The following is a 13,643-nucleotide window of genomic DNA, read 5'->3' on the forward strand; positions in this document are numbered from 1 at the left end:
TCATGTACTATATCCTAATCCCATCCTCCTGCTCTTCGCCCCACATGTGGATAAGGATAGAGAGCATGAGCTGGTGTGAGCTTTTCCATTCTACTCGAATCCCACTCCCTTGCTCGGCCCTGTGCTCTTACATTATTTTTCTTCAAACACCTGTCTATTTAAATGTTCTGGCCCTAATCTTAATTTTTGAGTAAAAATGTAGTTACAATGGGTTGAATGGAACTACCTTTTTCTCTGTCCTCTCATATTCATAATCTTCTAGGCGATTACCTTTTTTTAACTGTTGAGAATGCTGTTGTAACAACAGATTCTTGCTTCATTTTATTCATCCATAATTATCAATTTTTTGAAAGAATAAGACCATTCCCTTGGTTCTCTTTCCAAAGTTTGGAGCAGAATTGTTTTTTTAGTATTATATAAGTAATTATTGAATCTGTACGATGCAGAATCAGCCCAACTCCCCCAACATAAGGTCAAAGATGATTGTAACTGTGTGGTGGGATAGCTTTGCTCCCTGTTTGACATGCACTTTGCTAGTACTGTATATCTCATGGAGTAACAGCTTCAGAGAAGTCTTGTGTTTCGTAGTCACGACATTGTTTTCTGCCTGATGATAGTTATTGGAGAGACCTGACATGGTATGTGGCTCAACAAGAATGGTTCCTGCGTGTGGTCTGCCAGAGGGAAGGAAGAATCCTGATTGCAGACTGACTCAAAGTAACTGGTGATCCAGAGGGAATGAACGAGAATCTTACAGTGCTGTAAGTTCTCTTTGACCGAGCCTTCAGCTCCCCTCTCGACTCTCTTCCCCCTCCTCGCTCCCTCCCTTCCCTCCCCTCACCCTGACCATTTCCCCAATGCTCGGGTCATGACCCAACTGTGCAGCGCCTTGGGACATCCTCCCGACGTGAGGGGCGCTTTATAAATGGAATCTTGTTGTTGTTGTTGTTGTTGTTGTTCACGTAGACATGTACCCTGCTATGGAATTATTTAGTGTCAGTCTGGCTCAGTCAATTAGACACTTGCTTCAGAGTCAAAACATGACCTGTTGGAAGCCTGCACTCGGACAGGAGCTTGTGTAATCCAGGCTTCGCTACAGTCCAGCTGAGGCAACTCTGCATTGGCTTTTGGATGAAAGGTTAAACTGATGTTGTCTGCCTGCTTTATAACTGAGTTGGGATGTCAGCCTGGTTCAGTTGTTTGCATTCTCACTGGAAAATAGTAGGTTTGAGCCTTCAGCCACATAGTTAGTGATCGGCCTGGCTCAGTTGGCAGCATGGTTGCCTGAGTCAGGTTGTGGGTTAAGCTCCATGTCTGGACTCTGAACTCACATAGTTCCAGTGCAGTGCTGCGGATGCTGTATTATTGGAGGTGCCGTCCTTTGGTTGAGATGTTGAACCGAGGTCTTGTTTGACTGACTGCCTGTTCAGGTGGATGTTAAATTTCCCGTGAAACTATTTGAAAAGAGAAGGGAGTTTTCTCCCGATGTCCTGGCCTACAATCCCTCAAATAAAATGTGTCTGTTTGCTGTATGCAAACTAGCTGCTGCATTTGCCTTTAAATTCACCGTCACTACACTTTACAGTATGTCCTGTGAAGTGCCTTGATACATACTGATGATTTTATAAGGTGCTATTTTGTTTGCTTAAGAGTATCCAAACCAAATTGAGAATCCAATGCAGCCCACTTACATATAGAAATTCCCATGTATTAAAATGGAATCCACACTCCCAGGAGGATGCAAACTGCTTATATATTCCAAAACTATTTGGTGCAAATTGGCAAGGGTCAAGGCTTGTGGACCCCAAAGTGTCTGTTGGGGTACTCTTGGAATTCATCCAGTTAAAACCACTTATCTTGCCATTGAAAGCTCTGTCCAGCTCCTGTTCGGCTAGGACCATGACTTACTTGTTAGGGCTTTGGCTTGCAGGGTTAGAAGAAGCTGAGTGGAAAGGACCTCTGCCCCCTGCGACTGGCCTGCCCTTCCAAATCCTACCAAGATCCCCACGGAGGGTTAAGCTCAATGCCAACATTTTGTTATCAAGCATGTCACGTTGGAGCCAGTTCAGTTACTCCCCCTAAGGATACTCGTACATAAAATGTGGAATGCTATGTCCCAGAATGATGCAGATGTGGATTCAATGGGTTATTTAAATGAGTGGTGGACAGATGACAGGTCATTAGGATTAAAAGATCTGGCAAGATCTAAACTGGTGAATGGCCTACACCCGCTCCTGTTTTGCTGGGTTCCTGTGAACCTTGCTGCTGGTTCAGAATAGCTGCTGTATTTGTCCACATAAGTGTCAGTACAGGTTAGAAAATAACATTGAGTGAAGCTCTGAGATGTTTCAGTGTAGTAAGGTACAACAACAACAAAAATTACATTTGTGTAGCCCTTTCACGTTGGGAAGACAGAGTTTCGGACCTGAGCTGGGGGTCGGGATCGGGGAGGATGGAGGGCAGGGGGGCACACTGGGAGATCGAAAGCAAGGTCGAAGAGGGGGACCTTGAGATTGGTCTTGAAGGAGGCAAGGGAGGGGGCGAGGCGAAGGGACTGCGGGATGGAGTTCCAGAAGGTGGGAGCAGAGGGGCAGAAGGCCCGCCCGCCAATAGTGGGGCGAGCGAGGCTGGGGACTTGAACTTGGCTGGAGCCTGCTGAGCGGAGCGAGCCGGCAGAATGGTATGGGGTTAGGAGGTCGCAGAGGTAGGGGAGAGCAAGACCATGCTCCAATATCAAACATTCATGTCTGTGAACTATTTGGAAGTGGGTGCTGCTGGTTGTATGCTCAACATTCAGCACCTTGGGACGTCCTCCTGATAATGAAAGGTACTATATAAATGCAATTTGTTGTTGCTGCTGCACACTATCCCTTCCCAGCACAGAAAAAATCTGCAGGATTGGTCATCTCGCCGCCTTTCAACAAACTCCCAACAACAACAACGACGGGTAGAAAATCCAGCAGGGATGAGAGGTCAAAATTAATCGGGGCTGGGAATTAATTGGGTAAATTGGAGTAATTGTATGGTTAACATGCAGCCATTGGAATATTGATTAATGTAACTTTCAAGGATTTCAGAACCTTTCCGGAAATTGATGAAAAAGTTCATTTTATTCAAGTAATGAATGGATGGATGGATAAGCCACGCGTGGATACATGTTTTTTTTTCTAACTTAATACCTTGCTTCTTTGTCCTCTGATCTATCTCTGACTGCTGTAATGACCAACGTTGAATATTTCTGAAACATTTCAACGTAATGGCAGCTCAGTCAGCTAGCAAAGAACATCCCTCTGCCGTTTCTCTTCCATTCCCTGCCTACACGATTAAATCCTGCACTGATCCTTCCTGTGCTTCTTCACCCCGTTATGCTCTGTAGAATATGCACAGTTAATTTTCTCGCTTTGTACTGGATTAGATTTCAGAATAACTCGGGTCCAGAAAGCTGCAGATCTGGTTATTTTGAATATTTTGTCATCACTGTAATGTACGGGCAGGAAAATCCACTGATTGCAGCCAATCTGTAAATGTTACAGTTGAAATGGAAGATTGTTATTAACTATAAACTGTGAACAATGTAGATTGTACAATCAACCCCATTGACATTTTTGCATTTGATACAGAGTTTTGAATTGTTGAAACATAGAAATAAAAGGCTGCTGCTCAAGTTCCGCATCTCCAACTGGTGGAACCATTGCTCAATGGGAAGGGATGCATGTCTGAGATGTGGGCAGGAAGATTGCTCTTACACATTTCACACTGAGCTATGTTGCCCCACAAGGAAGCTCCCAAGGAGAACCTGCCAACCACCTAATGAGAGATCAAACCTGCACTTTTGGAGTCCTGTAGCTCAGTGGTTAGAGCACTCGCTTTGCAAGCGAGAGACCTGGGTTCAATTCCAGGCAGAGGGCGAAACCTTGGGCAAGTTTCCTTCCTCCACACAGAGCCTAATAATAATCCCTCCAAAACCAAACACAATAATACAAATTGGTCATTTTCAAAATACGACTGTTTGTGGGACATTGCTGTGCGCAATTGGCTGCCGCGATCGCCCACAAATATACAGTCAACTCACTTTACAGTGTGTTCTGTGAAGCGCTTTGGGACGTCCTCCCGACGTGAAAAGCGCTATATCAAATGCAAGGATTATTATTATTATTATTATTACTTGTCAGATGTTAAATGAACAACTCGTGACAATCTTCCTTGGAAGAGGTAAACAGGATCTCCTTGGAGCTGAACTGGCTCCAAGGTGACCTGTTTGACAACACAATGTCTAAATTTGAGCTAACCCTCTGTGACAATCGTGAGCCAGACAGGTCCATAGTAATCCAGGACATTGCTGATGATAGCCCAGCCACCCGGGTTTAATTGGTGACAGGGACTCTTCCCACTTAGCTCCCTTTAACCTTGCAAGCCAAAGCCGTAACGGGTATGGCGCTCCAAGCTGGACAAGCACCAGGAAAGCTTGCCAGACAGTGCTTTTAATGGCAAGCTATGCTGTTTTAGGTGGTTAGTCTCCAGAAGTGACCTAATAGACAGTCTGGGGTCCCCAATCCTTGGCCCTTGTCAACCTGTGTCAAATACTCTCTGGATTTATGCAAGCAGGATGCTGCTCTCCGGGGAGAGAGTGGTTTCCTTTCCAATAAATATCTGAAATTTCCATGTGTAGGTGGGATGCATGGAAATGTGTTTAGTTTGGATACTCTTAAGCATGGTGATGGGTTTTCACATGTTTCAGACACCCAGCTGACCAAACAAAATGCTAAAACATCTCGATTCATTTAACGAATGTGAAGTGCGGTGATTCTTTGTGTCAATTTGTACACAGCGAAGTTCCACAAATAGCTGCTGTTGACCCAATTTATTTGAAGAATTGGCTAGGGAACTGGGAGCAATAGTGTCATGGGGCTGCTAAGATCAAGTTGTTTCTAATTTAGGTATTTTGTGAGCTGTCTCTAACCATTAGGTGTGTGTGTGGTGGGGTAATGGATCAAATTCTTTCTTCACGTGGAGCATGGTTAGAATTGGGGTTCTCTGTCATGGGGCATAGTTGAAGCAGAGCCCATTCAATAGATAATGATAAGTCTTGCAATTAATATAGCACTTTATCACCTCCTTGATGTCTCAAAGCACTTTTCAAGATTTATTGTAAAGTAGTGTGAAAATGGCCAAACAAATAGTCACAGTGCTTTACAGCGGCAACCATTTTGGGCACAGAAATGAACCACGCACTGAATGACCAATTTTATCTAGGGGATTGTCGGCCAGGACATGGCGAGAGAAAAACTTCCTTCTCTTTTTGAATAGCGGCATGGTATCTTTAACAGCCATTTGGCAGACAGACGGGAACTCGGTGTAATGTGTCCGAAAGGCAATGACATCTTTGACAATGCAGCACACCTCCAGCACTGCATTGGAGTGTCTGTTAAGACGATATGGGCTCCATATGTCCCAGCATGAGGCTTGCTACTGAAATTGCTACTGAAATAAAGCTGTTTGTGAGTGGGTGCTCATTGCTACCATCTTATATTCATTTTACCATCTTACTGAAAGTAAAGCAGAATCTTAATCTGCATTACACTAATTAGGAGCAATGTGCTGTGCTAACTATCTGATCATTCCAGTGCAGCCCAATGCAGTCAGCTGAATGCTTCCTTTCAAATGTCTTTTGAGGACATTATCCCACTGCTCAAACTAACTATGGTCTGTTGGGAAATGCATCTTTTAAAATTCTAAAATAGATGGATAACCTCAGTCGACAGAGTAGATAACAGTAATGGGCTTATGTGTTTCTTACAAGAGAATACAGGATAGACACTCTGCTTGTGTTCGCCCTTTTAAATGCATAGGTTTGCTTGAACTTGGCTCTCCCAGCAGATTGTGAATCCGTTATTGCATAAGTAACGTTTCTGAGTTTGTTTTCCAAGCATGATGTGTGTTGTGTGGTCTATCATCATCTGGCACTGTTAGTACAACCTCTCTAAAAATAATAATAATATTTGTATTTGATATAGCGCCTCATCGCAATGTCTCGAAACGCTTCACAGGACGTACTGTAAAGTGGATTGACTGTATTCTTTGGGTGAAACAAAGCAACCAATTTGAGCGCAGCAGTGTCTCACAAACAGCCGTGGAGTGAGTGGCCAATTTTATTTTGGGGAATGTTAACCGGGACACTGGGAGAAACTCCCTTCTCTTTTCGAATCGTGCCATGGGATCTTTAACGTCTCCATGAACGGGCAGACGGGACCTCACTTTAACGTCTCATCCAAAGCAGGGAACCTTTGACAGTGCAATGCACCCCAGCACTGCGTTGGTTGCGTCAGCTTAGACCAAGTGATTCTAACTGCTGGTGTGCAACTTGGACTCACAACCTTCTAATTCCCGAGTGCTACCACTGAGCCAGGCTGACGCACTGCTCAGCACGTTCCACTATACTTTCTGCTTCTTTCTCACTCACTCGTTTTCTTTCAGCTCAGATTTGCAGCAAAGACGGGCTGTGCCTCCAGGTGATTTGGGCTTGAGCTGATTGAGATTCCATGGGCAGCACTGGAATCCTGCTGATCTGCTACAGTTTAATCAATTAGTGGTCCTTGAATTGCTCACTGGAGCTTGGACTAAGTCATTTAGTCCATCGCGGAATTGATAGACTTATAATTACACTTAGTGAGTCGCCTCCAGGTGTTTAATTCTCCTTTGGGTTTGAAGTTTCAGAATTTTGCCTTTGAGACTTACACTTCCTCTCTTCCATCCCCGTCACAAAACTTCTCTCTGTGACCCTGATATTCTTCATGATATGAATTGTGAGCATTTTTTTTCTTTCCTCTAACCAAAATTCTGATATTTCCCCCTGAGCCTAAAGGGCAAATAAAGATTCTGCACGCTCATTAAATAAACCAACATTATTACACTTGCAGTGAAGACTTTTTTTTCATTTTAATTATGCAGAGAACACTAATTCTTAATCTTCATGAAGGTAAAGTACATGGACAAAATGCCTTTCTAAATATTAATTTTGCAAACTGACGATGGGGCAATATCACACAGAACTAACCTGATTCATGCCCCCCAAAAATCAGTCAGAGTGAGAAATTTCCATCAATTCTTCTTTTGAAAATGGAGCATAAAGTCAAAAAATTCTATTTTTAATTTGTGCTTCTCTTTTTCTTAGTCCTCTTGTCTCACAGAAATCCAGATTTACAAAGAATGGACAGCACAGAAACAAGCTACTCGACCCAACTAGTTTACATATTGTAAACTTACATCTGAAAAGGCGGATGGAACCTCGATTTAACATAGGATAAATTACTGAGCGTTCAACATATATATGTAAATTTCCCTTCACCTGGAATGGAATCATAACAACAACTTGCATTTATGTAGCACTCCTCATGCAGGGTAGTGCCCCAGAGCGCTTGATCATATTCTCTCCCCAGAGAATAACCTGCTAACCTCATCCTAGAAAGTACTAGGCAAGAACCAAGATTGGAGGTTAACCAGCTAAAACCATTGCAAACACTAAACGGCAAGCTTCTTGCCTGACTACCAAGCTACCAGGTGACTTTATTCTCTACTCCACCCACACCTTACTCCCTCTTTTATCCTTCTATTCCCCTCTCCCTTATGTGTATATCTAGCTCCTTCTTAAATGCATCAATGCTATCTGATTCAACCACCACTTCGGACAATGAGTTTGACATTCTCATTACCCTCTGTGTGAATAGTTCTTCCCAAATTCCCTTTTAGATCCCTTAGTTGCTTATATTTGTGTTCCCCGGTTATGGGCTCCCCAACACTTCTCCAGTGAAAAAGGCCTAACCTAGCAGTTTCATCCTAAGAGCAGTAACCCGCCAGCCTGGTATCATTCTAGAAAACCCATGCTGTACTCTTTCCATTGCTGTTATATCCTTCTTGTTGTGAGGCAACCATCATTGGACATAGTACTTCAAATGTGGTCTAACCAAGGTTTTACATATACCTGCAGACAGGCCCAAATTTTTTGAAAGCAGAAAGAATCTGAAGCAAAAGATCAGAACTTGCAGGAAAGTCTGCAGTTTCTGTTTAAACAAGGGAAGGGATTCTTCTCACTTTGCTTCTATTAATGCTTCAAGCGAAAGCCTTAACACGTAGGGTGGACTGAGTTGGACAAACAGCATAGAATCTGAGAAATTTACAAACAGGAACCAAGCAGCAAGCTTGGTAGTCAGGCAAGAAGCTTGCCGTTTAGTGTTTGCAATGGTTTTAGCTGGTTAAACTCCAATCTTGGTTCTTGCCTAGTACTTTCTAGGATGAGGTTAGCAGGTTATTCTCTGGGGAGAGAATATGATCAAGCGCTCTGGAGCATTACCCTGCATGAGGAGTGCTACATAAATGCAAGTTGTTGTTATGATTCCATTCCAGGTGAAGGGAAATTTACATATATATGTTGAACGCTCAGTAATTTATCCTATGTTAAATCGAGGTTCCATCCGCCTTTTCAGATGTAAGTTTACAATATGTGGGACAACGTAAAAAGAGAAGGGAGTTTATCCCTGTAGCCTAGTCAACAATCCTCCAGATAAAATTGGTCATTTGCTTCTTGGCTGTTTGTGCGACATTGCTCTGTGTATATTGGCTGCCTTGACTGTCTACAAAGTGCACAGTATATTAAAATATGCTCTATTTTAGTTATGATAGTGATTCAAAATTAAAGGGTAATTCCCCAATATTCTGGTTAATAATCCCCCAAATAAAATTGGTTATTCGCTTCATGACTGCTTCTGGATCATTGGTGTGGGCAAATTGTCTTCACTTTACAGTAAAATCCCGTGAACTGCTTTGAGGCATCTCAATAACATGCTCCTCTGTCAAATGCAAGGATTATTATTCATTATTTCTAGTTGAGCGCTTTTTGAGACGTCTTCCTGATGTGGAAGGCACCATATCAAATGTAAAGATTATTATATTTTGTTTTTGATGATGATGTATTTACATTTGATATAGATCTTTGAGGTTATTGGGTCTCAAAGGTCTTCACAGGATTTCGAGACAGGCTGACTCACAATTTTAAGCACGGTGCTGGTTTCTGCCCATGTCAGACATAAAAAATTAATTGAGTCCTTTCTTGTTTAGATGTAACCTTGCGCCAGTGGTGGTGCACTTTGAGACAGTTCACTAAACAGAAGTACATTTTAGAGTCATTGTGAGTCAGATAGTGCAAGAATGACTTGATGGCTCTGAGATGAAAATCGATAGAAGATACAACTTTGACACGATGAACAAGCCTACAGAGAGTCGATACTGTTCTCTTCAGTCACCCTATGGACTTTGGTCATCCTGTCAGACTCTTGATTTAGCAACTGAAAGTCTGATAAATAAAATATAATAAGTAGACTCCTTGTGGAATGCTCCTATTTTCAGATTATGTCTTGGATATCTGGGAGAGGTTCCCTTGACTCTCATATCTGTCCATCTGACCGCTCTCACCAAAAGCTAGTTAAATGTGTTTCTATTGACTTTTAACCTCGGGTGATTTACTCTTCACGCTGTCTCTGTGTGTCTTTTTCTTACATACATTTGCATTCGCACAGTTCCGACACTTAGAGTACATCCTGTGAAGCACTTTGAAGCATCTTGATGATGTGATAATATGCAAAATCAAATGGAAGGATTATTATGATTATTTGTACCTGTATATCTTTGCATGCCTTTGTCTCTGTTCTATTTAACTTCTGCATACAGAATCTTTATTTGCATATTTCTGGCAATGCTCAATGCCGTCTGTAACTGTTTGGGGTTTGATGTGTTGTGTGGCTGTTAACTTGCAGCTTAGAATCACAGATGTGACATGTTTGGGCATCAATTACACTGCAAGAATAGAACACAGACGGTGATGTGCATGTGCTTTAAAACCACCCACAATAGTTGAATTGTGCAATGCTTTGTGGTGCATATGGCCAGATGTTGCATTGCAAGGCGTTGCCAGATTTCTGACACCAAGATTACGATACAGATTTCAAGCAATAATAATTATAATCCTTGCATTTGATATAGCGCCTGATCACGTCTTCTCGACGTCTCAAAGCGGTTCACAGAATATAGTGTAAAGTGAATTCACTGTGTTTTGTGGTCGAAACACTTCACCCTGCTCGGGAACCAAACCCAGGTCTCTCGCTCGAGAGGCGAGTGCTCTAATCACTAGACTACAGGATTCCATAGTAAAGTGCAAGCTCCTCAGTCTGAACTGTGATTCCTGGCTGCTCGAGAATAGTCTTATTGGAGGTCAAGAAGCTGATATTTATGCTTGGCACACAGATGGTGTCAGATTCACCCGCTCGCTAGCACTATTGCCTGGGGTAAGAAGGTTATGGGTTCTTACCCAGGGCCGGTGATAATCCAGTGCAGCACAGAAGGAAGGTTGCATTGTCGTAAGAGATGGTGAAATTGAGGTTTCTGGGAGAAACTCCTTTTTCTTTACAAATAGTGTTGTGGATTGTTAACATCCACCTGATCGACAACAACAAAATTACTTGCATGTCGGGAGGACGTCCCAAATCAGTGATTCGGACCCGAGGCCGGGATCACTGGGTGGTGGAGGGTGAAGGGCAGGAGGGTGACCGAAGGTACGGTCGAAGAGGAGGGTCTTGAGAAGGGTCTTGAAGGAGGCAAGGGAGGGGGCGAGGCAGAAGGACTGTGGGAGGGAGTTCCAGAGGGTGGGGGCCGAGTGGCAGAAGGCCCACTCACCATTGGTGGGGCGGGGGACGTGAAGCAGGCCAAAGCCCGCTGAACGGAAGGAGTGGGCAGGTTTGTAGGGTGTTAGAAGGTCGCAGAGGTAGGGGGTAGCAAGGGCATGGAGGGCTTTGATCTGTATCTTCTATGTGATGGGAAGCCAGTGGAGTCGGATGAGGATGGTGGTCATAGTGTCGCAGAGCCTGGTGCAGGAGAGGACACGGGCTTCAGAGTTCTGGATGATCTGCAGCCTGTGGAGGGAGGAGTTGGGGATGCCGACAAGCAGGGAATTTGCCTCGCCAAGCCTGGATGTTATGAATGTGTGTATGAGGGTCTTGATGGCCTGCGGTGTGAGGCAGTGGCGGAGACGGGCGATGTTGAGTAGGTGGGGGAAGGCAGAGAGGAACTTGTCTTCTAGAGGTCTCAAAGCACTTCACAGAAGATACCGTAAAGTGAATTGCCTAAATTTGCGGGCAAATTGTGGCAGCCAATTACACACTGCAGTGTCCCATAAACAGTTGTAGAATTAAGTGACCAATTTGTTTTTGTTTTTCTTGAGGGATTATTATCAGGCATGTGGAGTAAGGAAACTTGCCCAGGTTTTGCCCTGCCGGGAATCAAACCCAGGTTTCTCGCTTGCGAGGCGAGTGCTCTAACCACTGAGCTACAGGACTCAGTGAGCTACAGAATTCTGTCAGGACAGCAGTAGTCCTGGAGTCGAGGGTAGAGGCAGAGAGATAGAGTTGGGTGTCATCCGCACGCATGCGGAAATTGACCCCATGTCTGCGGATGATGGCACCAGGATGATAAACAAGGAGGTGGGATCACGGTTTTACTGCTGTATTGATGAAGGACACTCCAATATATGCAGCACTGCCATAATCGATGCACTAGAGTGTGGAATGACAAAGTCTCCAACGCAGGACTTAATGCACCAACCTGACCCAGAGCTGGAAGTGGTACTGAGCCAGGCCGACACCAACCATATATAATGAATCAATAAAATCTCCTTTCTCATGCCAAACACTTTTTTGCAATTGAGAGCACCGGCTGCGGAGTTTCACCTGAAACGTGTGCTTTAGTTGGCTCTTAGGAGGTCTCCACGGAGCTTGGGTCACTTCAGGATTTCCACCTCTCTTACCTGTGAGGAAAACTTGCTCTTTAGTGCAGGGCTGCTTCATGATGATATGAATTCAACAACTCACTAAGTTGGTGAATCAAACCAACATCTTCTGTAAGGCACATTGTGCCATCTACAAGTCTTTCACCTAGGTAATTAAAAGGATATAAAAAGTGACATGAGCAAAGAGGATCATTGCGGTGCACATTCTTGTCCTGAAACTGATGATGCTTTGTGAAGTAATAATAATAATAATAATCCTTGCATTAGGTATAGTGCTTTTCACTTCTAGACGTCTCAAAGTGCTTCACAGAATATACTGCAAAATGAATGACTGTATATTTGTGGGCGAAAGTATTATAAAAGTTCTATTAATTGAGTCATATGAACTGGTGGGAGTTTCTCCCCGCCCGCCCCCGCAGCATTGTTTGCTAGCAATACTCCAGTTTAGAAAGTATTTGGATTGTTGGATTGCTGTTGGAGAGTTTTTGGAACTTATTTGCTGCAGATGGCAAGTTGCTGCAATATTTAAATTGACTTAATATGTTTCAACAGGAACAATGTAAAAAGGGCACGGAAAGAGCAGGGAATTGGCATTCGAGTAAAATAGCTTCAGTGGGTTAGCAGTTTGCACCCAGCATAGTTTTAATGGGCTGAATCAAGCTATAATTTGTCTGATTTTATGAGGTTTTCAATCTTGAACTTCTCGATTCTGATCTCTGGGTGTGCTATTAACGTGGCTCAATTGGTGGCACTTTTGCTGCAAAAGGTGATGGCTTCAAGCTGCACGTATACTTTAGCTAATGCAGTATTGAGGCAGAAAAAGTCACAACACTTACTTATTGTAAAGCCCTTTGGGACATTTTATTTAGAATGCACTATAAGAATGCGAGTTCTGTGTTACTGGTGCAGTATATACTCTGTTGGCCCCAGGTAAGTTGCCTTACCTCTAAACATTGCCTACCAGAAATATAATTGTGTGGCCCTGGAGCACTTAACTATACATGGCAGCATACAGGCTTAAAAAGCCAGCTTTCCACATATGTACTGAGACCTTGACATGTTCTCCCAAGTTTTCAACAAGGCTTGCCAGTCAAATGACACACGGGCAGCACTTGTTAAGGACATTTTCCGGGTTCTGAAACATCGCGGTTGCAGAATCTGGAGAAAGCAGTGGTAATGAGAATATTAAGCATGCCGTGCCGTGTGTCTGACAGCACTTCATCTGAAGTACCTGCAACACAATGTTCCTGTCTATTCATAAAATATTAGCTGATGGGTTGGAGGAAGGAAGAGCAGTACAAGTCTTAAAGTACTTCTGTCGTAGTTAGTTAGCACTTCTTGAACCGAGATTTGGATTCAACCCAAGCTGGTTTAGGAAAGAACGTGGGGGGGTGTAGGAGTAATTGACATTATCTTTCCCTGGGTATGTAAGATTAGACATTGGAATTGTGCCTACTAGTTGGAAAAATATAGGAAAAGTGCTTTGAGACTTTCACCCTACATCAAAACTGGTATGTAAAGTTCAGGTTGTTATTGCAACAAATAATTGGTACTACTTCACAATAATCAATCTGGGGCACTGAACAAAGGCTTGTAAAAACTGATATATCTGGAGGTGACATTGGGTCAGCCTGGGCTGCTGCAGACTGAACAAAATAATGTGCTTGCAAAAACACAATATATGGATGATCTTGTTCTTCCAGTATAAAAGTGTCAATTAACTTCATCTTTGACTCTTTGTGGGACATTGCTGTCTGCAAATTAGCTGCTGGGTTCAACTACAAAATGCAGTCACTCACTTTGTAGTAAAATC

At 43.3% G+C, this 13,643-nt stretch overlaps 1 protein-coding gene across 2 annotated transcripts in view; it reads left to right on the top strand.

Moving 5' to 3' along the window:
- gbe1b (glucan (1,4-alpha-), branching enzyme 1b) overlaps nt 1-13,643 on the top strand; it is a 162,864-nt gene that overhangs the window by 21,308 nt on the left and 127,913 nt on the right. The window lies entirely within an intron of this gene.

The sequence above is a fragment of the Callorhinchus milii genome, unplaced genomic scaffold, assembly GCF_018977255.1.
Source record: "Callorhinchus milii isolate IMCB2004 unplaced genomic scaffold, IMCB_Cmil_1.0 Scaffold4, whole genome shotgun sequence".
In the NCBI taxonomy this organism is placed as follows: domain Eukaryota; kingdom Metazoa; phylum Chordata; class Chondrichthyes; order Chimaeriformes; family Callorhinchidae; genus Callorhinchus; species Callorhinchus milii.